The sequence below is a fragment of the Anopheles maculipalpis genome, chromosome 3RL (genome assembly GCF_943734695.1).
Source record: "Anopheles maculipalpis chromosome 3RL, idAnoMacuDA_375_x, whole genome shotgun sequence".
In the NCBI taxonomy this organism is placed as follows: Eukaryota; Metazoa; Arthropoda; class Insecta; order Diptera; family Culicidae; genus Anopheles; species Anopheles maculipalpis.
The window spans coordinates 28,803,420-28,830,351 of NC_064872.1; the positions used below are offsets into that span (position 1 = coordinate 28,803,420).

Genomic DNA, 26,932 nt, shown 5'->3' on the forward strand with positions numbered 1-26,932 from the left:
ATTTTGTTATTCTCATTAAACGTCTGCTGCAAAACTAATCACACCAGACTGGCACTAATTACGCGTCTGCATCTAATCTCTTATTAAGAACGGAGTTGAAGCTAAAAAAAAACCAGACGACTATCATCTAATAACAGTGGCCGCAATCAGATCCACTGTGTAGAAACTTTTCAAATTACGCCAAAAGCTGTTTGTCGTTTCGACAGACTTCAGACGTGGTTTTATGTATGTGGGGCTGGAGCAAAACTTTCCTGCCCTAGCCCATCAGCAACGGCCCATCCGCGCGCGCTGTGTACGTCAACATGCGAGGCTAGTGCACCTACTCACTGACGCGCTCGCTTGCCTGCCATATCCATCTTTGAAGCCGTATCCGTTCGTCATGTCCGTCTTTCGGCAGTGGCGCATCGCACCGTTTTAAGCTGCTCGGTTATGCATTTCGGAAGACGATCCAGTGCGGCAGGTTCGTTTCGAAAGTAATTATCGAATGTGTGCGAATGGTTGGGATGAAATTTGTTTTTCAGCTTAAGTCTGTGGCTTTCTTTGCGGTGCAGAGAAGTTAAATTAAGTTTCATGTAAACAGTGTCTTGTTGACGAGTTCGCTCGCTGATCGACAGGGGGTTGGCATAAATTGGTTCCAATTTTTAACTATACAACAGCATAAATGTAACAAAGATATTCTGCAAACGTGTCCATATCGGTATTTGAAAATTAATTTGCTGCTCACGGCACGGTATGATTAAATACTTGCGGTTTAGATACGAAGCGTTCGCGGTTTGAATAATTGAACGGTACGCAAGGGCTGCAGTTTGTGAAAAGGAAAATTGCATTTTGCATCCCGATATGTAAAAATGATTGAATTTTTTTTTGTGGTTGTTGTTCGTGCTAACAATGTTTGTGGTAGTTTTATTTGTTACTGTTCATTTTAGATGAGATTTGTGTTTTTTTTTTTTGCTGTCAACAGTATAATTAATGATAAACCACCGTTTGCCGGATGATTGATGCGAACAGTATGACTTGTAAAATTTGATTTGAATTTTGTTTTCTTTCTCTTTTATTGATTCACGTGATGGTTTATGAGTTGGACAACAGTTGCTGATGCATTAAATATTAAAAATTTATAACTTTTTTCAAAATAAAAGCTATTTAACGTATTTAGAAAAGCTTTTACAATGAATTGTTAAAAATACGCCATACTTTCCCAGAAAAAAAAACACCTAGATAATTTATTGTGATGGTCATAATAAACCAATCAGTTATCTCGCGCTTTTCAGTGACCCTTTTATTATACGTCAATACTGGAGTAAAACATATAAAATACATCATTTTACCATTTGACCCTTTAAAAGATTGAAAGAAGCAAAAAAGGGGCAGAATTTTGTTTTACATTTCTACAAACATCATGTTTGCAAGGTACAGTAGTTCAACACGAACTTTGGCAAGCAAGAACAGTAGAAAAATAAAAAAAACGTTCATCAAACCCCATCTTAATGTGGCACATGCGTTCACACCCTGGTCACTCGTATTCCATCATTCCATAGTGAAGACGAATCGAAATTAATCCCATCAAACAGCGATGAAACTTTACGCTCGAGGACACGTGCCGGAATGTTTGCAACGAAATTCCTATCTACAACCGTACCGTACCGGGTAGGGGCGGGTAGAGAAAGGCGAGAAGAAAAACGACATAATTCTTCTTTTTTTATAGTTTTCCACCTTCCTCTTGCTGTGTCCCTCACAAACACCCAAAGGCAGGTCAAACATTACCAACACCATTCGGTGTCACTGCGCACAAGAATTCAGCTCGAAACACCGGAAATGACGCGCAATCCCTAGGAGGCTGAACTTTCATTGCAGCGTACGCGTACATTGATGAATGCCGGCGGACGCCAGTGGATAAATAAAGGGCTACGCTTCGGGCACACCTGCACTAAATTGATAAAGTAAAAACACCACCACTAGCACTAGGAGCAACAACGTGCAGCGACGTAGAAGCGACAGCAAACCGAGAGCCGCTCGTCGTCCGACAGTTGGTCATCGGTCATTTGGACGGACAAAGTAGAAACGAAGGCCGAAGGATATTGTTGTCCGCCTGCAGAATTGCTTTAGGGAATGCAAAAAAGGGAACGGTAAACGCAGGGGGAACCGAAGAGAAGCATGGAGAGGGGGGGGGGGGGAGAGATTTATATCCGAAACGTGCCTATAAAAATATCATGACTTTATGAGCTGCCACCGTGTTCCGGTTTCCGGTGGCGGAGAATATATCTGCCCGGTGGAGTATAGAGATGATCGGTCATACTGTCGCAGACCGGGTGTTGGGTTGAAATTGCTCGAGAAACAACGTTTATCCTTCGCCTGCTTCTTCGGTGTGCCTTGTGGTGCAGGGTTGGATTAAGTTGGAAGGGAACAATTGAAGGCAAATTGTGATTCACAATGCAAAAGACGTAAGTAATTAAATTTAAAGTTTATGATTTATCTTTAAATGGCGGTCAGTAAAGTATTTTCCTCGTTGGCTAGCAACAGCTTTGCTGTTGTATTATTCTTTATTGATTCATTGTTTAATATCAATCATCATTATTCTATCGAGTTTCTGTCGTTTTGAAAGTGGATCATCTTCTGGTGCGTCCATTTTGAAGAGATTTTATTAGCTCTGCTTATCCCACTCATTTTTCCTAACTCCCATGGACAGGTTGCTTATGACAAGCAACAAATGACAAACTATTTCACAAACGACGTATGTGTGCCCCGAAGCTGTCCTGCCGTGTCGTATGATGTATCGGGCAAGTGCTTCCATGACCTTTTCTCCATCAGTGTGCCAGTAGAAAGCTCGTATGAAATATGTGTGTCGAGTGACACACACTCACACTCGTAGGTTCGTTCCATTATTCTGCACCACCGGACGGAAATGTTTGGTATATAATGGGTGCATCGTTGAAGGAAGACAGATTCAAGTTAAACATTGGCTCAAGTGCGCCTGAAGCTATACGTTACTGCGTTGTTATTCGTTGGGAGAAAGAAATCGTCTGTATCATTGTTGAATGTTATGTTTATTATCACATTATTTTTTACAAAATTGTGTAGAGTATTACAACCAGATGGTTCGAACAGGATTTGAACAGGACAGGATTCTGTCGTATGAAGACCGGCACTGCTGTCGCCTGTACCCCCGAAACGCCCCATGCTTTTGCAAAGTTATTAAGTTATGAAGCACTAGCGATGGGCGCTCCGGGCCGGAATCACGATCCCGATCCGATCCCACCCAAGAATAGTTTCGATCCGATCCGAAAGAATGATTCCGGATGGTTCCGAAATAAAAAAAGATTCCGGACCGGTTTTGAGTCCGGACTTATTTTTAGTCGGGATTTGTTTTTGTTCACCGTCACCTCGTTGAAAAAGCTTAATTACGGGAGGGCCAGTAATGTATCATTGCGTTTTGGGCACCAATTAATTAAATTATTTTCTAGAATTCACATTGTAACGTTGCCCGCTCCTCGTAGCTATAAAATGTTTGTACCGTATTGTATTATTTCCGATCATTCCTCACTTACTGAAATACACCTAATATAATGCAAAAATCGCATTAAAATCGGTCAATAAATGAGGCAGTTGGCGAAAATAAAGTGCGTGTGCGAAATGCATACACCACCCAAAATCCACCCATCCCACAAGAATAAACAATCTGCGCATCACCTTAAATGCACGCTACAAATGGATATGTCATGTATGGAAAAGCATGAGACATGTTTCAAAATCTTCCAAACGCGTCATCGTTGAAATTCGTTGTTGTATCGTGCGTTGTACCATGAGTTATAATGCTGTATTATGAAGAGTTTCACCTTCGAAGCAAACTACCCCCCCTCCCCCCCCCCCTCCGTTGATGAAAAAAACCGGAGCGCGGAATCATGATCCGGACTTGACTCCGGCCTCGGAGCGCTCCTGCATGATCCGATCCGGCAAATGGTCGGAACTTCCCATCTCTATGCAGTACATTCGGGAATCTTTGAGATTGGGTGTTTACTCAGCCTGTTGGAAAACCTCGTGACAAATCAAACGCGTTTAACTATCGCGGCATCGCATAACTTTATGCCAACGCAAAAATTTTCGAGCTGCTCATCTGCCTGCTGCCTAAAACTACCTCAGCACCGCTCAGCTCGGGTTTGTCCCCAAGCGTTCGACTTCCATCAATCTGGATGAGTTTATCAGCACCTGCCACAAGACCATCGATGCGAATTATACCGACATCAAGGCAGCTTTTGACAGTGTTCTGCACTCGTTGCTGCTCGCCAAGCTTCTCAGGTTCTTGGTCTTCCGGTACAAATGCTGAACTGGATGCGGTCCTACCTCACCAACCGTTCCTATCGTGTGAAGATGGGGGACCAAACCTCTCGAAGCATCAACGGGTCTTCAGGAGTACCACAAGGGAGCAACCTTGGTCCGCTTCTCTTCGTAATATTCCTGAACGATGTCACACGTGTGCTTCCTCCTGACTCCTGAATTGTACCTACCGAAACGCAACCAGGAAGATCAGCTGCATCTCCAGAATGCTCTCAGCGCGTTCCAGTCCTGGTGCTGTACGAATGGCTTGCAGATATGAAGACACTGCCCTTGTCCGTAAAAGCTGCGTCAGAGATCTAGGAGTGCTCCTTGACGATAAGTTGAGCTTCCATGACCAGCTAGAGCATCTCGTCGCTAAGGGCAATCAACTAGTTGGCATTCAGAAGAAGCTTGCGCGCGATCTTACCTACCCGAATGCCGTTAAGATGCTGTACTGCTCCTTAGTTCAGTCTGTGGTGGAATACTTATCCGTTGTGTGGTGGCCCATATCGAAACGCTCGTTGGCTCGCCTGGAATCCATCCAACGTAAATTTACACAGGTTTGCGCTGCGTGATTGGAGTGTCCATGTGGACTACAATGGACGTTGCGCGTTGGTTGGCCTGGAGTCACAGAAACAGTGGAATCGTAACGCGCAGAGACGTTTTGTCGCCAGTCTACTTGACAATCGCATCGACTCGCCGGCGCTGCTCTTTGCTATCAACATTTACGACCCGGCAACATCGCTCCGTGCTAGATCACTTCTTGACGTAGGGGAACGTCGCCGTGTGTGATCAAAAATTCAACGCCGTGTGTGATCGAAGCAAGTCTGTCGCGCTCTGCGTTCTTTAATTGTATACGTACAGTGCGGTCAATTATTTGTTGTGTGTAAAACAGTAAATGTAACTATAAATGTAAACGTAAAAAAAAAATGTCGATTCAAGAGGGCCACACACGGTCCGTTTAATTCAACAAATAAAATAACAAATAACATGGAGCTGTTATTCCAGAGAGCTAGTATTCAGTAAAAGAATCGCAGAATGTAGATATAAAAGTCTTCCTGTTGAAATTGTTTATTTTTTATTCATAAATGACGACCAGGCCGTATTGCTTCCTGTTGAAATTGCGTTAACAACAAATAAAAGAGGATGATTTTTGACCAAGTTTTTGTTGAAAAAGGACTTAATTATTAGATCTGGCCGGTGGACTTGTCATGTTAAAAGACTTACTTATCAACAATTGTGTTTCTTATTTAAAGTTTCTACATCGTTCATTTGCTAAATTTCCACATCAACTTTTCTGGACGATTCTCATTCATTCGGCTATGTGCTCCTATTAGATCGCTTTGTTTTTCAGATATGATCGCCACAGAGGACCACCGAACGCGTTTTGGTGTTGTCAACTTGTGATGTCAACTCAACTCTGTCGGTAAGAGTTCATCAAACGTCTCTATGAATCCCGAAACAACTCAAACGGCTAATGAATTATAACCCAACATGTGAGCACTGGCTTGCTACCTTGCTATCGAATTGAGTATAACTAATTAATTATGAAGTAAGCTGGATTTGATGAATCGCAGGTTCGGCGAAATAATAAACGAAATTAATTACATTATTTCTGTGATTGGTTGAAATTTTGCTGAACTTTCTATCAAACCAAGAGGTTTGATTCGCAATACGGCCAGGCCGTACTTCACAAAATAAAAAAGAGGTTTGATTAATTACAGTTGCTCAGAATAATGCCAGAAATATATGTCTAACTAAGTGGAATTTGTCGCTGCCATAATTTCATAAAAGTGATTTTAGAAATCCAGATTAATAAAAACAAATTTTATTGCAAAAAACATTTTTTCTAATTTTACTAAAGTGTTCGGGAACGAACCATTTATGATGGACTAACATGGTTTATTTTGATTTCAAAATCCGTCGATTGTAGAACAAGTTCAATACGCCCTCCTATTCATCAATGCGAATTGGTCCAATGACGTATGAGAGCTTACCATCAAAATGGATTATTCTAATTTCACTGACAGACAGCACACTAGGCCAAACGTTTTTTCCAATTTGTTATGCCCCAGTGCCCAACATTCCACCCGTTCTATGCAGCCTGCCAATCTCACCGATACCACCGATTCCATATGCTTTGGAATCTAAAAATCAACTGAACTCAGCATTTTCCCACTCCTTTTCGCTAGGTTTCGCTCACTCACTTCTATCGAGCGTGTCAGCAAAACAACCAAAACGAAGGTTCCGAAAATTACATCCGTAAGGAAAACAGCACCAAAGTTGACTTCACTTCGTCCTTCCATTCCGGCGCTGATCCCATCCCCTGATGGTCTGATCTGATCTGATCCCCCCGATTTCCGGTGAGTTTGAATTAGCAATTTCGTGTAGAGTGTGGAATGCTAGTGGAATGCTGCTACATTTATCATTGGACCAAATGTTAGCTTAATGCCTCGTTGAATGTGCGAATGTTAGGGCGTTGAGCCACGCATTCGATAAAGAAAAGGGAAGTTGTTTCCGCCGGAAGGAAACAGTTCCCGAAGGGCAACCATATCTGGTTCCTAAGTAAGAGAAAAGAGCGAACACCCAAAAATTCACTGATATGATGTAATTTGAGTGATATGAGTGCCGAGGCGCTTATGCGGAGGGAGTTTTCTAGAATTTATATCATATATTTTTCACTACGAATTGGTCTCATGTTGTATAAATATGGCCACACGTACTCTGGCGACCGGTAATGGTTCTGACTAGGACGGAACTAGACGCAAAAGGGCGAAGTAAAAAAAAAGATAAAATTACTACTCTATATGCAAATTTGGGAACGCATTGGAAGCTTCCGCAAATTTGTCTTCTGGAAGAGCAGTAATAGAAATGCGTCGCTTGGCGTTGGAAACATAATAGGTTCTGACAGTACGGAGTTATCCATAGAATTTTTTTTCCAGTAATATAGCAATGCACTGGGGTAACGGCTGACTCTTGAGTTAGCTAGTTTTGGGGAACCATTGATTAGGTATCGTTAGGGTAATGGAACACTTGACCTGGAATAATTAAAAACGATAGTCACCAGAAACTCATAATTGAAATTTGTAGATTTTGAGAATAACTTTAAATCCTTCTGTTAACTACCGTACTCGCTTTGTCTGTAAATTGTAGGACTCAAAAAATTCGTCTAAATTAATGCAAATTTGTGAAAATCTTGCACTTCAAAGCAAACTTGTATTTTAATAAAATGTGATTTTTTTCATAACCTTTCAATTTATAGTTCTGGCTAGAGTTTATACCAATGCATTAAGGAACGCTTCAAAACATGCCTTTCTTAACTGAAATCCAACTTTGTTAAGAGGCTTACAATGGACGCGCTACTTAAAATAAAATGTAAACCTTAGTCTTGTTTTTCTTTTTTGCTACCCTCTTCCATAATCCATTCCTTGCCCAAAGGATTACACACTGAAGCAACTAACATAAAATTTTCTTCGGACATTGTTACAACTTGGATTATCCCGTTTGGCCCACATCCTTCTGCGGCATTTTCGGATGATTTGCTTTGTTCGACTTTTCGTTTGTCCTTTCTGATAATAAGTTAAACCATCTTTATTAAACCGGTTTCCTTCCAAAGGACGAGAAAATCTGTCAACAGTGGATTAATGCTTAGTAATGTCCGAAAACTCTTACCCCGAATACACAACCAACAACACACGGTACACGGTGCCTCACTAAAGAAGGTTCTACATCCTCCAGTCGAGATTTTATAAGTTAATTTCATTTTAATGACTCATTTTATGTGTCAATAAATCCCGATAATGTGCCAGGACGCCCTTCGAGGTTGGCCTATTGGGAGGCGGGATTTAAGCACTTGTCGATCGCCGGCGTGAAACGGGCAGACCGGAGAAAAGAAAAGACCGGTGAACGTTTAGAACCAGCAGCAGACACACGCACACACCCATTTAATCGACACTCGGTGAAACGGTGGCACTCGTTGTCTCGATTGGAAAGTGATTGAGGTTCCTGTTTTCGGTCCCAGCGAGGGGCAGGAATTCTTTTGGGGCTCCGGAATCCCTAGTGGGGCAATTGCTGTGGATACAGAAGATTCCATTAATGATTATCCTTTAACAGCCTATAGAAAATCGAGGTCGGCGAGAGTATCCGAAGTGCTTGCAGGGCAAAAGCGTAACCGAGACAAATGATTCCCATTCGAAGGATCGGGCCGGAATGATAATGATACGGTCACAAATTAAGGTTTAATATATTGTTGCTGTGCGTGGACACTGGGCTAGGCTGAGCTCAAGATTTGGTAGGAAGGGGAGTTATGGTGCAATAGGTTCGATTGATGTAGGGTTTGTGTGTGATTTATTACAATCGATTGAAGACTGGTTGAATGCTGATGCGAATATGTTTGAAGTAAATTTATTCCGAGGAAATATATGCTATGATGTTCCGTATTCATATGCTATTCGTGCATAAATGTACGCTAGAACGCGAACATATAGGAGATTGTTAATAGGATGTTTCAAATTTGAATTAAATCAAAAGCAAGATTTATCGTGCGCAATAACGTGAACAAGAAATGTATTGTAAGTTTCATCAGCAGTCAAAGTTAATCAAATAAAATCCATTTAAGCTAAAGCAGATTAAATTTGAGAACTGTTTTTACAAGCCACTTCGCCAAAAAGAGAATAAATAATCTAAAAGAATAGTCACAAATTTAAATGGAGTACGCCTAAAAGTATGCATTGTTCATAACATATTAAATTATCGGTTCACTTCAAATCTTCTCTAAATATTTTTGATGATTTTTACTACAATACTAGAATAACTCATTGCACTGATGAACTGTTTGTAACACAAGGCAGTATAAGTATTACACTTAAAATACTTACTTTGCGCTTTTTGCAGAAACAATCCTCCTACTTGCCTTAAACAACACTACCATTATAAAAATAATCCCTCAACGGGGTTACATTTTTGTTAACCCTCGCTTCAATTATTTCACTCTTATTTTGCACTCCTGCACCCGTAATTAGTCCACTGCGTATGATTTATGAGTTTTAATTGTATTCAAACGAACGATCAACCGCATAAATTAATAACCAGCACCGCACAGCACGGGGAACTGGGCCTGAACTGAACTGTTTCCATTTTTTGTTTTGTCCCATACGTGTTGGTGGCAAATCGACAAAAAGAAAAAATTAAATAAAAGGTTAAAGTAAAAAGAAACATTCCGATCCTTTCACGGGGAACCGGTGTGAGCGTTAACTCTGTTTCATTTTTGCTTTCACTTTAAATATTTCATTGATTTATGAACTCATCAACAAACAAAAAAGGCCGCATGCAGTCACAAATAATTCGCACAGGTTGAAAGGTGGAATGGTTTCGGGTGAAAAATAACACATTCGTAGCGCGCGTATGCTCGAATGCTGGCCAGTTGTTTGAGGTTCGTGCCAGGTTTGGAGTGTTAAAATGTTCTTTTGTTTTTGTTTTTCATGTGTGTATTTTTTCTTTCTTCTTTCGTTCGACAATGCTTTGCTGCTGTTTGTGTTTGAGGTTTTAAAGAAATTAAAAATTATAATGAAACAAAACAAAACTACATACATTCATCAGTGCAATGCAGAGGAATAAAGCGAATGCTTTTTGCATGGCGTTGATTGGACTGAGAGGAATGCTTTGGGTGATATTTTTATTTGAGATAAAAATAATAAATCATAAAATCGAAAAGAAATACAGTCAACAGTGAAATAATCGTGAATCAATCATAAACTTTCCCAACAAATGGTGACAAAACAAAAACAATCCTCCAACAGTGCATTGGCCGGAATATTGCATCAACTTGAAACGTTATTTTAGAATGTGTGGCCAATCAGCATTTCATTTCCACTTCTTGGAATCACAAACAAACGAACGTAGGGATTCCACATCTAGTCAGCTACCGTTTTGCTGCCATCTTGTCCGTATTAATTATGAACGGTGAGACAGAATCCGTATCAAACGGCAGCAGTAATGCATCGTTCCACGGCTCGATTCGATTATTTGCACTAATAAAAGTCATTAGCAAACGCCACCGGGAATGGATTCAAAATTGATTTACGCTCCTTCCCAGCTAGTGCTCGTGCCCCATTCCGGGGCCAGGTTTGCCTGTGCAATAATTGAATGCTCACTTATGCATGGTTAGAACGATACGGTCACGGTGATAGTAAAGCGCGCGACTGCGTGGCGGTTGTGGTGTTTGTTACACTTGACATTCTGAACGCATTACACGCTATCATAATCGTAGATTTCTGCTTCGATGACAGAGCGCATCAAGCGCGGTTCTTTGCCGCTTTGGTGCGTGTTGTGTGTGCATGCATGGCCTGAAGATAATTAGAACACCCGAGGGAGGTAAGCAAAGCGCCCAAGAAATTGTTTGTTTGCACTTTGAAGTGTTTCCTTTGGACGGTCCGTTTGTGTGAGTTTGGCGGATGGGTGAAGTTTATTTGATTACCTTGTTGTGGAGCTTAGGTAACTATGGCAGCCATTGGCAGCGATTATTTGTGGAACAGGAGAATGGTTAATTAGCTTCTTGGTGTCAAGAATCAATGTTTCTGCTTTTGGTAGAAGCTTGCTGACGATTTAGGACAATGGTTTTGATGAATTGCAATTATAACTTTAACGACAAACTAACTGTTATTAATTATTTGTTCTACTATCTGTTGACGTAGGATAACAAAATAGGTGACGAAGAAAAGTGCTAACTGGTTGAACCTTTTGAAGAGAACTGAATGCTTTTCTAATGATCCAAGTATTAGGATGATAGTGCCCGAATCTGAGCAATTGATTATAAAATGTATGATTCTTCAAATTAAAATTTTTTAGAACGAAAATAATTGCATAGTCGAAATGTTTTAACATTATTTTCGATCGCATTCAGATTAGTTTCGATATGTGCGTCACATTTTCAAACAGATTAATATTGCTGCAGACCTATAAGGTGTCAGAACGACCGTCCATGAGTGTCGAAGACATATAGTCGAAGTCGTACCGAGCTGGTAAGCGGCCCCGAATCCACAAGGAACGTTCTCCTCGGTCAGATTTAATATGTGTAGCCCAGTAGCCCAGTCTACCGGTAACGGTAGGCGCCTAGGGCACCCCGAGAGATGGCAACTATAAAGTCCTAGAATTTCTTCTTTAAAACAGTTCAATTTTTTATTTTTTAATGAAACATAAGATTAAAAATGTTGTTTCATTCTAAAATTGTGTTTCAATTGGAATCTTGGTGTGCCTAAGTGCTAAGTGCCACATGGATAAGTAAATCAAGCTTAATGTAAGTATAACTAGTCATTTGGCCCGGTTACAGGGCTACGCCACATAATTCCAGCTTCGCAACAACCCGCAACCGCTTTTTCTGGATGCAAAAAAGGAAAACCAGCTTCAAATATGACCAGCTAATAATTTAAGATCTGAGGCATTTCGGGGAAAGCGGCAAGCGTTTTTGTTGAAGTCGTTCCGCGAAGATACTGATCGATGGTACGAAAAGATCTAAAATGTTCAATTCTGAACTGAATCCTCTGCAGTGTATCGATCTCGATGTTTCCGATGAAAATCTTCACAAAGATCGTCCACGTACGCGTCCTAAAGGCGGTGAGAATTCTGAGGGATTCTTTCAGAAAAAATTAGAGCGAACAGTTGCCACAGCTCAACAGAGGGCATCCGAAATGAAACGCGGCCTAGAGTGCACGATCCCACTCGACATCGTCTAGCAAAAGTCCGGCTGCTGTGGCTGCCTGTTAAAAGAAAGCACAAATGGTACCTTCTACAGCTCGTAGATCCATAAACGACGTTGGAATCTTTCGATAGCCACACATTAACCGAAAGCAGTACCGTTCCATCTGCCACATAGAACAGTCAACCCTGCAGCCGACCACGATATCGAAGAGATAAACGTGGGGAATCCACTATTTCTCCTATGGGCGGAGGTAGAGGCCGCCAGGAAGTCTCGCCGGACAGAGGAGCTTCACCGATCAGCGAGCCCCAAGGCCTAAGCATGGGAGTTTCCGATCGAATAGTGTTTGAAACGGGAACCGTTGACGTGGATGTGTTGGCCATGTTCCGAGTGCATAGCGTCGCTACCGCTGCATCTTGAACACCCGTAACCGCTTGTGACTCTCGACGCTGTTCAATCATTTAATCATACTAATATTCGCAATCGTAGATTATTTGTTAACTTTTTGCAATCATTAAAACTAACGCATTGACCCCTACATAATTATTGTGAAAGACTTGTAACATTTATGTATGATATTGGTGAAACATTGTCACTTCCAAATGGGGGTAAAGTTTACTTTTGCCTACGGCGTCGTCCTTTCCCATACAATTTGTAAGGTGAAAATTTTACATCCAAGTAGGGGAAAAAACTACACTTTGTCCACTGCAAAATTTGTATAGCGATTATTGTACGCTACTTTCTTTACATTAACTTTTCAGTAGGCAATTTGCTGAACAAAATATTTCAGTTTACAATAGTTCTAACACTAGAACAGTTTGGTTTAGTATTCAATTAAAAAATCATAAGAAACTTGCTTCACATTCTTTGGTAAACAAAATACAAATTTCAAGCATTAATTAGAGGCGTTAAAGAAACATCTCGTTTTTTGATTGCGTACCAAGTAATGTATTTAACTATATTGTTTAGTACTTTTACTTTCTTTTTATAGAAATACTTTCCCCAATTCTCCCCCCTCATTTTTGCCCTCTGTACACCTTCTGATAAGACCTGCCGTGTGCTTAACGATGTATGGAAATTGGCATTGAATAAACATTTCAGCCCTGATAGCATAATCATCATTTCCGGTCTGCCCACCACCACGTGCATGTCGCCAAGAAGGTGCCGTACACAAACCCCTATTAAATACAGATACACACATACAGACGCACACATTCGCTCGCACATACATAATCTTACACGCTAGAGGCATAAACCTTTCGGCACACACTCGACCGACCGTGTGCCCCCCCCCCCCCCCCCCCAAGGAAACCCCGTGTAAGGAAAATGTGAGGATTAGGCAACTTTGTCGCATAAAATGGGTCGCCCTGTTTCAGCGGTCGCGGCATACAACCACCTTGCCCAAGACGGAGCAAACACGCAAAGACGCGAACGCGACGCGAAAGTAGCAGCAGCAGCCGCGTAATCGCACCGATTACGCTATCGCCGGGCACTGATCTCGTTACGATAATTTTATTCTCAGGAGGTAATTTCCACTTTCAGTATTTAAATCCCACATCTCCAGGTGCTGCTGCGTGCAGTGGGCGGTTGGGCAGACTCACCCCAATCCTCTTTCGTTTGTGTGAACAGTACGATGCGTACGTTTTCTACTCGTTGGCACTCGGAAAAGTGTCATAAAAAGCGGTTTTCCAAGAAATATGCGTGACGTTAGAGGCAGAACGTGCCTTGGAGCTGGGTACGAAAAAACTGGGACCCTTTGCTTCCTAGGATGTTGGAGGTAAGCGGCGGAATAGCTACCCCATTCCATGTCGCTAAACAATGAGCGGCTGGATGCCGGTGTGTACTGTGGCAGCTTTATTATTCTCCTTTCTCTACCAATTTTCATTTGTTGTGCTCTTCTTTAAGTTCCATTGCTTATCATCAGCGGTGTGTGCGTAAGTGTAGAGCTGGCGTTGATTTGCGGCCAGACGGAGGTCGACTTGAGCCGGAATTTATGAACTCTACCGGGTCACATTTTAGGCCTGACCAAGAAGGATCTGCCCTATCGTTTACTTGCTCTTTTTTTTTGCATAAATGCCCCAAAACGCTCGTCATACAATTCCACCGTGGACCTCACCTTCTTACACGGGGTAGCGATTTTTTGGAGACATTTTTATTGAAGCTTCATGGCTTCGCTTTTTGCTTGCGGTTGCTTGCAAAGACGGTACAGCTTTCGCTTTGCACAATAACAAGGTTGGATTAATGAAGCTTATACAGCGTAAGACGATGACAGTGGGAAAATTATTATCCTCGGAGCGTCTCTCGTTTTTTTCTCTCTCTCTCTCTCTCTCTCTCTCTCTCTATTTCTGTTCTTTTTATCTGGGTCGGCTATACTGGGTACAAAGTTTATGTTTTGTTCCCTCCTCTGTTTGTAGTGTTTCTTCAACCGGCAGGGCCAGGCTGGAGTAGAAATCGAGTACAATAATAAATCATACGAATAAGACGATAGTAAAAACGATGAGAAAAAAAAATATAAAAAAACGCACACAAGAACCATGCTTCACGGTTATTTTTAGCATTCCACATGCAAGCAATGTTTTGCGTGGTTGCGCGTTACGATTCGATATGTTCTGGCAAAATAAATTCCAATGACACATTTTTTCCTCGGTGACTGTGTTTAGTTGCGGTTGGAATGGAAGAGCGGGTGGCTGGGGTGAGGTGTTGGTTGCATTATTAGCATATTATTGGATGTTTGTTACTGCTGCTTAGGTTCGAGTGGAATTATTCGCATACCCGGAAAGTGTTTTGTATGTCACATTCCAAACATTGTGCCATTGCCTAAAATCAGGCGCCTACAATCACATAAAAATGGCTTATTGTGATGGCTTGTGTACTCTGTTCTTTGGTCTGTTTTCGATATTTGTGTTTTCTTTTGTTGAAATCGGTAGCTGCTTTTTGCAGAAAATTGTAGATCCTGTTCAGTTGAAGTATATTTTGAGTTTGATTTTGAGCATTTTTTTTTAACCTTCCATCATGTTTGTGGAAAATAATCTGATATTTTTGCTTCTCAAAATAACCCTTTTACTGTTAGTTTTTTTTTTTTTGTTAATTTATTGAAACACACGTTACAGTTACGTGCCTGACATGCAGCCCACGTCAGACAGTTTCGGATGCACTAAGCACGTTGGTGGAAAACCGAATGGTATTTTTATTTCAATACCGTGTGAGAAAAGATTCCCTTTTCAGTCTATGCTTTGGTTAGCTAAAAACGATGTATTTTAGCATATACCAACTGCAAGCACAACCGAATGGCTTAGTGACACTTCTCCATTCCCGTAATCCTTCCTAGAAGGATGCAACATTGCAAAATGTATCAGATATTGTAGCTTTGCCACACTAAAAGGTATCAAACGTAAGCTTTCTGTTAGCATCAAATATGCTCTTTGTCATTTCTAGGAACAAAACTTTTGGATAGTGCTTCCAAATAATTTCAACCATGGCGAGATTAGCCTTTTTACATTAATTCGTTGAAGGTTTGAATGCAACATTAGCAAAAAAAAAACCTTAATTAATATATATCATTATTTTCTATGAAATTTTGCTCACAGTTTAGTCGAATAATTCATTTGCAAATTTATTTAGAAATTTAATTTAATAGCTGCGCGAATATAGGGTGCTACTAGCAACAACTTTTTTTAGTAAGCTTGCAGACGAACTCCGTGAGAATTTAAACTACATGCAAAACTGTTTCATCCTTATCCTTATGAGCGAGATTGTAAAGGGATTTTCAATAGGAAGTTAGAGTACTGTACACATGGTTTGCCATGGTACACATGGCAACAAATCAGCTGCCAGCGATGGGCTGATGGCCGAAATGTTCAAGATGGGAGTCCTGAATGCCGCCTATAAGATCCTGTCCCGAATATTCTTCTGCAGACTGGAGCCCCTTGCTACAGATTTCGTCGGAAGCTACCAAGCTGGATTTGTTGGAGGAAAATCGACAACCGACCAAATCTTCACTCTACGACAGATCCTCCAAAAATGCCGGGAGCGCCAGGTCCCTACGCACCAGCTTTTCATTGACTTCAAGGCGGCCTACGATACCATAGATCGGACCAAACTATAGAACACCATGCAGCTTGCAAGGTGAGAGTTTCGAGCATGCTGTCGGAATCGTTCATGCGAAGCGCGGGCTTCGACATCCGGGGCACGATTTTCACCCGATCTCTCCAATTCCTTGGCTTCGCGGATGACATCGACATAATCGGACGGACAACTGCGGCGGCGTGCGAGGCGTACTCCCGACTAAAACGAGAAGTCAATAGAATTGGATTGAGGATCCATGTGACGAAGACAAAATACCAGCTTGCCGGAAGCTCTGACCGTGATAGAGCCCGACTCGCAGAGTATCAGTTGACGGCGACGATCTCGAGGTGGTAGAGGAGTTCTGCTACCTTGGTACGATCGTAACTTCGGACAACGACGTAAGCAGCGAAATCCGAAGGCGCATTGTTCAGGGGAATCGTGCTGACTACGGACTCCACAAACTCCTGCGATCCAGAAGACTCCAACAACACACGAAATGCACGATTTACCGCACCTTGATATCTTTCGCGAATCTCGAATTTTTGGCGGTGCGTGCGAGCAGGGCGTGTGGCGAAGGAGAATGAACCACTGAGCTGTTTGGCGGTGCTGACTGCCTGACGGTAGTCAAGGCCGGAAGGATACGTAGGCTGGGGCACGTGATGAGGAAGCGGGACTCATGTCCCACCAAGAAGGTGCTCGTCAGCGACCCGTTCTGTATGAGGCGTAGAGGAGCACAGCGAGCTCGTTGGCTGGATCAAGTGGAGTCTAATCTGTCGGAGATCGAATGCAGCCGTGGATGGAGGACTGCAGCCCTAGATCGAGTTTCCTGGAAACTGATTGGAGACCTGGCCATGTCGACGTGACGTGCTCAATCTTGAGCAGGTCAAGAAGAAGAAGACACATGATTTTGACCGTAACAATACAATGATTGAGATAAAATTCAGAGCCTCAGGCTTTGAATTATTTTCTAGCATTATACAGATCCTAACATCGTTCATTCTAAGTGTTACATGCCAATCCAAGATTGATTTCCATGTCGGATAAATTATTCTCAATGCAAACTTACCTTCCTATCTTGGAATGGTATTAATGCATCACCTATGCATCCTAGGACGTAAACTGGTTTCATATTCTTACAAATACTGGACTCACAGACAACCTATTGCGAGTAACGCAAGAGAGCGCCGTAAGAGGGCTCTAAAAGGCCTTTATTTTTTTTTTTCTTTGCCTTAAGGCACGAAGATTGGAATCGGCGTGAGTGCCTAGGATAGGGCATGAGATAGAGCTAAGGTCTTCTTTAGCCAACAACTGAGAAAAGAACAGGAGATTGTTTAACCCTACATGCAAACGTTTTATGTTTAATGTATGTAATGTAATGTAATGTTTGTATGTGCCACGGTTTTATGCTTAATAAACGTTGTAAAATTGCTTGTTAAAAACCCTGTTTTGTGTTCACCACTGAAAAAAGAGCAAGCTGCAGGACGCAGCTCTTGTTGCAGGACGCACCACAGACAAATCGAAACAATATTCACAGACTAAATGCCCAATGCCAGGAAGCAATTGGAATGTTATTCGACGTTCTTCAGACTGTGATGTACTCCGTCGAAAGTCAGTTTAATTTTCAATCGCAAGGAAAGGATCATGTAGTTCCCACACTTAATATTGTCTTTCGAGCGTTTGCCGTAATTGCTACGGAAAAAGGAAAGCAGAAATAAACTGATAGAGTCTTTTCGATTTTGTCGCGGACCGATTTTTCCTAAAAGTTTTGTATAACATCACAAGTCAAGTCAGTAGGACAAAGAGGAAAATATTCAATAAAACCATCCCATCACAAAGACAGCAACCCATCGATGGTGCGGGTGCGTGAGCTGTGGCCTTTAGTTTAACCATTTACTTGCTTCATTATTCCGTAAGCTAGCGACCTGCAAGCCGTGAGTCACGTCAAACAAGTGATTTATTGAACCAATCGGTTAGAGTTTATAATGCTTCATGAAATGCTTCATCTATTGAGATGCAATCGTCCCATCAAGCGCCTCAATACGGGAGTATAAAGAATTGGGAAGGTACGGTTAAAGAAAGAATCAGCTTTCACCCTTCAGTTTGATCATGAGCGTAAAAGGTTAAGGTTCACAAGCAGAAAACTATTAAAGATTCCAGCAAAGATGCACGGGAAAAGTTTGGCAAACACTTGATGCCCAACAACACACGGGATACCATCATGGAAGCCAATCGAGGTTTATTCCTATCAAGATAAGTTGAGTCAGGCGAACGAGAATCAAACAGTGAAATAACGGCTTTGGAAATACGTTCGTTGATTGCTGCGCTGAAGTTGTTGTAAGAAAATCAACATGCTACGTTTTTCCCATGTTTTTCCACGTGGTACACCGGAGCCCAATCAATTGGATTTGTTCAAACACTGTTTGGAAGCTGTTTAGGAAACAAAAAGAAACACAAACATACACATATCTTGCCCATGTACGTTACGTGCGCTGGATGGCACAGTGATTGCGTTTTTCGGCCAATTTCCACACGATACTGGGTGTGTCGGAGTCGTGTGCCACGAGACTAACTTTCTAGCAAGATGCTGCAGCCTAGTTTGGATCTGTTTAAATAAGGTTGATAAATGAATACGGGTAGTTCGGCGAAAAAGCAAACGAACGCACGATACAATAGCCGGCGTTTCAGCTTTCTCGGAGCAGATTGTTATTTACGTTGGAGCAGAACCTTGTCTTTGTCTTCCCAGAACCGCACAGATTTGTTGTTGGGAAAAATTTATCAAAAATCTCTCCCAACCACTCCCAAAAAAAAACCCGCTTAATCCACCATCTTAATCTGTTGGCACTGTCAAAGCCATCAGCCCGGGCCATTCATATGTCCCGGGCGGTAGAAAACCGGGTCAGTCATACGGAGCAATAACTTATTTTCTAACCCCAAAGACACTGGAGCTAACCGGTGTAGGCCGTTTTTATCTTGCTGCCGAAACGCTTTCTCGCAGGCCGTTTGACGGGTGCAGGGATTTTTGATTGCGGTAAATTTATAGTGCTGAATACGACGAATGAGAGTACTTTGTCCTGTGGTATGGGAGGATAAGTGTGCGCGTCTTGTGAGTGTTGCGGCCGGTAATAAAACGGGAGCGATACGGTGCTCCGCGGTGGTATCCATTTCGGAGTGGAGTAGATGTCTGTTTTCGGCCAAAGCGGCACGACGGCAGAATCAAACCTCGGTGAAACAGTGGCAACATAATTCATCATATTTCACGGCTCAACTACCGTGCCCGAGTGTCTGATTGAGTGGTGTTCGGTTGGGTGAAGCAAACGATGTATGGGAGGTTTGGTGCGCGGGGAACAAGAAATAAAATGAGATAAAAGGGCACTTCTTCACGTGTGCAGCGGGCATACATGCTCGCTAATGCCTTACGAACGGTCGATTTAGATCCGGGGCTTTTCGGTGTACTTGTCGACGGAACGCGAGTAGAAATTCACGAGCCCAAAACGTGTAAATCATCATCAACTAGACGCAACCTACGTTCTCGCGGCACAAGCATGTGTGGTTGTGTGAAGAAAGAAGCGAGATCAGAATGAGTGGTAAGGCAGCAGATAAAATGGAAGATTACCGAAATATGGTTTTAGCTTAAGAATTTGGTTCCAAGTTACAGTTTGTAACACAATTGAACGGCTAGATTTTGTGTGTAAATTTGAAGTATAAATTTGAAGTAAATTTTAAAAAGGATAAAGAAAAGAAACAACTAATCCAGTTAAATAATAATTGTGTGCATTTAACTCAATTAAATTAAATTAAAAATTTATGTATAAAATTTCCACACATTATAAGATAATTTCTACGCATGTAGGGAGAAAAATGGAAAATAAATTTTCGGTTGATTACGAATCTGATTATTTCGAATAAAATATTCAAACATACAAACATACCTGTAAGCTCAAAGCCAGCACCACACTGTCCAACATGTGCAACCTTCCGAAAAACGCGCGCGCGATACTTTCACCGTGCTCTCAACAACACCGAAACAGTGTAAATCACGGCCTAAGCAGGATTAAAATATGATATCTTTTACTGCCATGCAGTTGGCACTAGCCGGCGGTGGTTTTTTGGGACAGCACAACACAACAACGCAATCTAGACCCCCATTACCCATCCATTTTACTCTCACACGGCGCTAGGTGGCGCGTCGAGCCGTTGGCAAGTTGTTGAAAACTCCCCTTAAGCCTGTGCGAAGCAAGCAGCGCCAACATCACCGTTCGTTCGATTTATGATTCCGTAAGCCACGAACGGCGATCCAATGAACTGTGTGTGTGTGCATGCAGGTGGTGTGTTGTGTGTTGTCCGTTTTGGCACCTGGTCAAAGCGATGGTATGTGCCGTGATTTAATACCGCTTCTTCCTTCTCTCACCGGTTGCCACGGGAGGATATGGTTAGGAGGTGGCAGTTTCAGAATGGTTTCGTTTGGGTGAAGTTGTCCCACCGGGCGTAAATAGAGTCAATTTATTTAACAAGCTCGTTAACGGGTAGAAAGGATTTTAGAGCAAACGAGGACGTTTGCTAGAGGGTGAATAATTTTCGGGCTGTGAGTAGAAGGATTTTTAGTGTGGTGATATGGGAATAGAGCAACTTGTATTTAAACATTTATCTGAGTCGCAGTTTTCTAAAAAAAAACATTAAACGTTAGAAAACATGTCAGTCAATGTCACAAAAAGAAAAGCAAACACAACAAAAAAAAAAACTACCGGATGTAACAATTTCTAACCCGCGCTACTGCTACAATGCAGAATTATCCACCGGTGAATTCGCTGCGTCCGACGCGGGTACGGAAAATACGCGCAACCAACCGGGCCCGACCGGACCAAAATGACATCCGGCTGTTGCGGTTGATTTTGCCAGGCCTTGTCCGGTCGAGGGTCGGTTAGGGCTTCCGGAGCCTGAAAAGTCCGGTCTCGTCCGGCACGCGTTCATGGTGTATGATCGCGGGATAACCTTTTGGAACGGAAATGAATTATAATTTTCTGATAACGGTGCGACCAAACCACCAATGTGAGCGAGCAGTAATAGGAAATTGCTGGAAAAAGTAACGCTTAGGTGGAGACGCCTGAGCTTGAAAACAGGTTTAAAGGGAGTAAAAGATGATGCCCGACACAAACAGTTACATTTTCGCTCAAAAGGTTAAGGTAAAGGGAAAGTAATTAAATAACATGGACAATAGTTTTAAAAAAAGCATACCTTTAGGCGCTGAACTGTGTGTTTCCGTTATGCTGCAAGAAACACGCCGCATTCATTTTTTATCAAATGATACTTTTGAGAATAGATTTTTAAAAGTCGAACGAAAAAGAAAATTTGTTTAATAATTAAATAGTTTAAAATCGAACGAATTTCAGCAAATAATTCCTCAACATGTGTATAGATCTGCAGCTTTTAATTGGCCCTTCTGCTCTCATTTATGGTTTGCTCTGACTATTTCATGTTTGTCATAATCTAGACCTTGTAAATAGATGACAGAGGTAATAAATCGCTCGATTTTTTTAAAACTATGTTCAAAGATCCGTATTTATTACTATAGAATGTAAAAGATATGTGTGTGTTATCTTTTGAACACCTTTAATTTTAGTTTGGTGAGTAATCATTCATTCTCCATTGCATTGAGCACCTAAAACTGGAGATCAAACAATCATTTACGAACCCAAAGTGTTAGTTATTGTTTTCATGTTTCCAACCGTACACACAGTCCATTCATATTCATGAGTTTAATCACAAACTTTACAAACGCATCATACATGCTACATGTACGTAAACAGTCGGGCAGCTTGTCCCGTTTTTCACCCCACAGCACAGCGCTACCGGGCCGCTTCATAAAACCCAGCTGTCCTTGAATAATTCGTTCCCGAATGAAGATGTAACGTGCGCTGTACCACCGGTTCTAACATTACGACCAGATGGTAGATGAAATTACCGAACGCTTTCCCATTCGTTCAAAACAAACTACACATTGTCATCCGGTTGTGGTTCCGAAATCGCTTGCTGCAAAGCTAGCAAAGCCACTCCTGAAGATTGGTACACTTGGGAAAGCTCTATCCTCAGCATATCGTCTGCTGTTCCCTTTCGTACCCGCACGCTCAACCATGATCTTTGACACGTTTGGCAACAGGGGCTCTGTGTGTTTGTGAGGATGTGCAAGGATTGACAAGAAGGAGCAGTAAGGTGCAGGTCAGTGAATGACACGACTTCAGGCCGTTCGGATTTTGGGAAAAACAACCGAAACATCTTCCCCCCCCCCCCCCCCCCACACTCCCGAGGGTGACCGGGAGAACGAAACTCCGCAGCGTACCGGATTCGATCGCTCGAAACCCCGAAAAGAGGCTCTCGGCGAACGGACACGGGCTGGATTGCAATAACATCTTGTTTGAAATCAAAATCCCTACCCTACGACTCTGGTCCTTCCCTCCTCTGCAGCACCACACAGCCACATATACACATACACAAGCATTTTGGTCGTGGTTTTGGTCGTGAAAATGAACCGGAGCACTGGGAACGATGGACACCACAAGCCGGGAAAGCGGGCCCGTTTGGCCGGTGCAAATCTGGTGGAAACGGGACTTGCTTTCCGGTTGTCCAAACCGACAAATCAACGTTTGTATGTTTTCCACACCGGAATGATATTGTTTTCCAGTGACTCGGTAACGGAGTGGGTACCGTGTTTGTCCAGGGCATCGTTGGCGTAGCATAAATTAAGGATTTGCTGCTGTTTGAGCTAGTTGTAATGAAGAACCGACAATGCGATACGCTCATCCTGCGGCAAAAGGGATATATTCAGTGATCCTTTTCTAAGGTTCATGGTATCATCCCACTTTCAAACCTGTGACCGGAAAGAAGGACAAACTTTGTACCGAAAATGTGTACAATTTTCCTCTACTTTCGGCAAAGCAATAGTCAGGATTTGTGATGGCAAAACTGATGAAGTATGCAGAGACATCGACAACATACATAATCACAGGTTGGCAAAAGTTCAATTAGTCGGTTTGTTGTGATTGTTGCTGAAGTGAATGATCCTCACATGTTTGTCTAACCGGTCATGAGCACCGTAGTGTCCCGTTTTGTCAACCATGTAAATAACACTCAACAACCCGGTGGCTATGGGTAGAGAAGAGTTGGATGATTTACAGCACAGATGAGATGAAGCCTGTAACGATATGAGGATTGAATTTTAAAATCATCCACCAATCGGGCAGCACATAATTAAAGCACGCTAAATCAACTGACATGGTCAATGAGTGAGTGTTGGCTTGTTGACACGGCTGTGCGAGACCCCCAGGCTCAACAGATGCTTGACATTGACACCGTACACGGTACGCTATCAATCGTTGATTACGCTAATCAACCCGATCTGGTAAGCGTCTGTTTACTGAAACAATGTTTGTACTGCATGCTAACACAAAACCTGGTTCGTGGAAAAAAGGGAATCGATAAAGCTAATGTGATTTGCACCTGCAAAAGTGCTTATGATAATCGAGAGTATGTGTGTGAATGTCCAGATTGATAGTGGATTATTGACAGCTAATGTTGTGCTTCGATGGTAGTTGCAAATATTAAACAGTTTAACAGAGTGGTTGGTTGAAGGGTGAGATTCTGGGAACCTTAAGGTCCTTTTGAAAATGGTTTAGAAAATCATTAAAATGCCTTTTACATGTTTAGCACCATGGACTGCATACATTTGGGCGTCGTTGAATTGAGAACATGAAAAGCTTTGAAAATTTTTAACAACGTACTATCACTTTCTTGATTTGTAACCTCTTTACACACCAACGCATTAGTTCGTTTAATACTCTCACATTTTATTTCATTGGTTTATTTAAAATTTTACTAGGAAATAGTTTAAAATACAAATCCGATTTGGATCGATTAATTATATTATGACTTCTGGCGAAGAGTCAATAGATCGTTTTGCTTACTTACTTGAAATAATTCAAATTGAGAGCTAATGTTGAACGCAAAATAATTAAACGAACTCTCTAGTTAAAGTTGGTCAATAAATACATGACTTATTCCACCCAGAAGCATCGGTTAATGATGCGTACTATAGATTATCGATTGCATAAATATTCACTCATTCATATGCAAATCTCTCATCAAACAGTGACTTGTGTTAAATTCTTTTTATTGAAAATAAAACACTTAAAGTTCTTCCACTTTATCACCAACTCATGTACGCTAACGAGCTGCATCCTAGTGCAGACAGTACACGCACAAAAAAGGACCGCCCATTAGACCGTTACCCATCTCTCCGTTCAACGATCATTTGCGGAGTACTTGTTCCTATGAATGAGCTAAATTTTCAATTACTTTCCTTGCACGATTCCTCACCAACTACCGCGCTGCCCTGAACTAAAAATACGCCATCTCATGCCGCTTTTCGCATTCGGCACATAAAGTGTAATGGCAAGCGTACGAACAGTCTGGGCATAAGAGACGGTTGTTGCCTTTTTTTGTTTCCGCGCTACACCCTTGGGGGGGGGGGGGGGGAGGTAAAAGGTTACATGGGTCACGGTCGGCAAAATATGTGCCCGGAAACCGAAACGCCACGGTTCCGGAACTTGTATTTTGTTAATTATAATTTAATTATGTCACGAAGAAGCGAACGCCGCTGCCTTGGGTGGGAATGGTTTCGTGCGTCTTTATCGTTTGTTTCTTTCTTGGGCGTTATTGCTGGCAGGCCGGCGAATATGCACGATTCTTTCGAGATTTTTGCTCAAGTGAAATAATGCGAACGAACTTTGAACAAAGCCCGGTGGAGATCCACCGATCGGATGGAACAGAAAAGGCTATTTCGTGTGAAGACGTTACTGGTAGGAAACAACATAACTGTTCGGTATTATGGGAGTATAAGTGGACGGATTGGTGCTAGAAAAGGAGGTACTTCTGTAGTTATTAAATGTCGTTACCCACTTTTAGGTGGTGCTTAGGGAGCTAAAACGGAATTATTCGGAAAGCGCAGGACACAACACAAAGCATGGAAAAATCCTCAACGGATTCTCTTTGTTCAACTGGATTCAACTTCTTTAGCTGAAATTTACCTGTGCTTGAGAATTTGGAATGTGCAAATGTTTTTGTGGAAGTAAAAATACAATTAGTCATTATTGTCAACTTATTATTGCTTTAATAAAACAATGCTCAGCTCCTCGAACAAAAAGTAAAACAATCTAAAATCTTCAGGTGCTACAAGCACCTGAAATGAATGCTAGAATGTGAATAGAGAATTATATGAATGTTGGAAAAATGTGCTTTCATTGGGAAGTAGAAATAAACTTTTAAAATAAGTTTTTGGAGCGTTTTCTTAATGAAAAACACCATGCGTCTCCATGGAATTTTAACTTTTTATTTCAGAAATCTATTTCTTTTGTATATTTCTCATTTGTCAAAGCTCGTCAAAAATTCTTTGCATGCTCTAGACTTCAGGGCCTAGATTTTTTATACTGCATTTTAAAAATAATAATAAATAATGTAAAAAAGAGTTTTACAAAAATTTTACTTTCAGAACAAACTACCATGCGTCTTCATCGAACACAAACTTAATATTTTTAAAAAGAATTTTAGTTTATTCATGGTAGGTCTTAAACGTTGCTGAGATAAAAGTCAGATTCAATGCACGTTTGCATACAGAAAAATCATACACGAGCTTCATTAATATGTACACTCAGCCTAATAGAATAAGAATATCCCAAAAAGGAAACCAATTGGCCCGCTTCAATTGTATTTTATCATCACCATTGAGCCGTCATTCACTTAGACATTCATCTGCAGTTGATGCTTCGACTACTCTAATGGGTCTGCAAATGAGTGGCGTTTGGTTTGGGGAACGGCAAATGCTGTGCCAAGAGCACTTCCTCCTCGCACACTAATGTGATGAATAATCTCACTATCTTGGACAAATCAGCTGAGACCACCATCGCAATCTATCGTCTGGGTTGGCTTTGGGTGATGTGACCAAGTATAAAGCTTCACTCGCCTTCTGGAGCCTGCCAAGTAGAAACATACCAAGAGAATGGATACACTCCCTAGCTTCCGGTTTCCCTTCTTACTCTCACCACACTTTCTCACTCACCCTCAACCAGTTATATACCGGAAAATGGTGAATAATTTTGGGGTATATCGTAACCGCCAGCGTCGCTTCGAGCCAAGAAAACTGGAAGCAAATAATTCGCAATTGTCTGATCTCTCAAGAATGCTTCGGAAAGGGGCGTAAACTTCTCCCCAGAAGTGCTAATTCTATTTCCGTTAGCTGGGAAAAGGGGGCTTTGCTCGTTGATCAAAGGGTGCGTAGCGTACCGAGCGCGAAAGGTGCTTCCTGGTTGTGTAATTTGTATGATAAACAAAGACACTTCACAAATGGTAAGACACTGTCAAATCGCCCTTCGGCGAATGGTTTAGCATTAGCGAAGGTCTTTGTCTGTTGTGTGCAAGCGAGTAAGAAGGTTGTACGGGTTTTCTTGTTTGACCAGAAAATCCATCCATCCCATCAGCAACAGTGAATAGAAGAGATTATTCCTTAGCTGGTTCTAAGATCTTGTTCGGGCATCAGGCGTAAGATAGATACGGAATGGTTAGCATGGAGCCAAGTTTTTTTGTGGATAGTTTGATTGGATTGGAATGTTATGTTTGAGGAGATCTCATTTTTAGTACTTAAAAGTACGTGTGAAGACTATTTATAGTGAGCAAAAAATGTAGTGTTTCGATTATTTAGTTTTTGGTGGAATGCACGAAGAATAATCGTTTTGCTATAAAGAGCAATTAAGCACATCATATTTTAATGAAATAAAGTAAAATAGGTATTTGAGGTTTCTTCAATCAGTTTGTGAACTG

General features: G+C 41.7%; 1 protein-coding gene across 1 annotated transcript in view; it reads left to right on the forward strand.

The window, feature by feature from the left end:
- Positions 1 to 26,687, forward strand: part of LOC126565343 (glutathione S-transferase 1-like) — a 190,646-nt gene extending 163,959 nt beyond the window's left edge. The window contains exon 3 of the mRNA XM_050222516.1: positions 26,678 to 26,687. The gene's annotated coding sequence lies outside the window, so the exon portion shown is untranslated. The remainder of the gene's footprint in view (positions 1 to 26,677) is intronic.
- Positions 26,688 to 26,932: the final 245 nt, after the last annotated feature.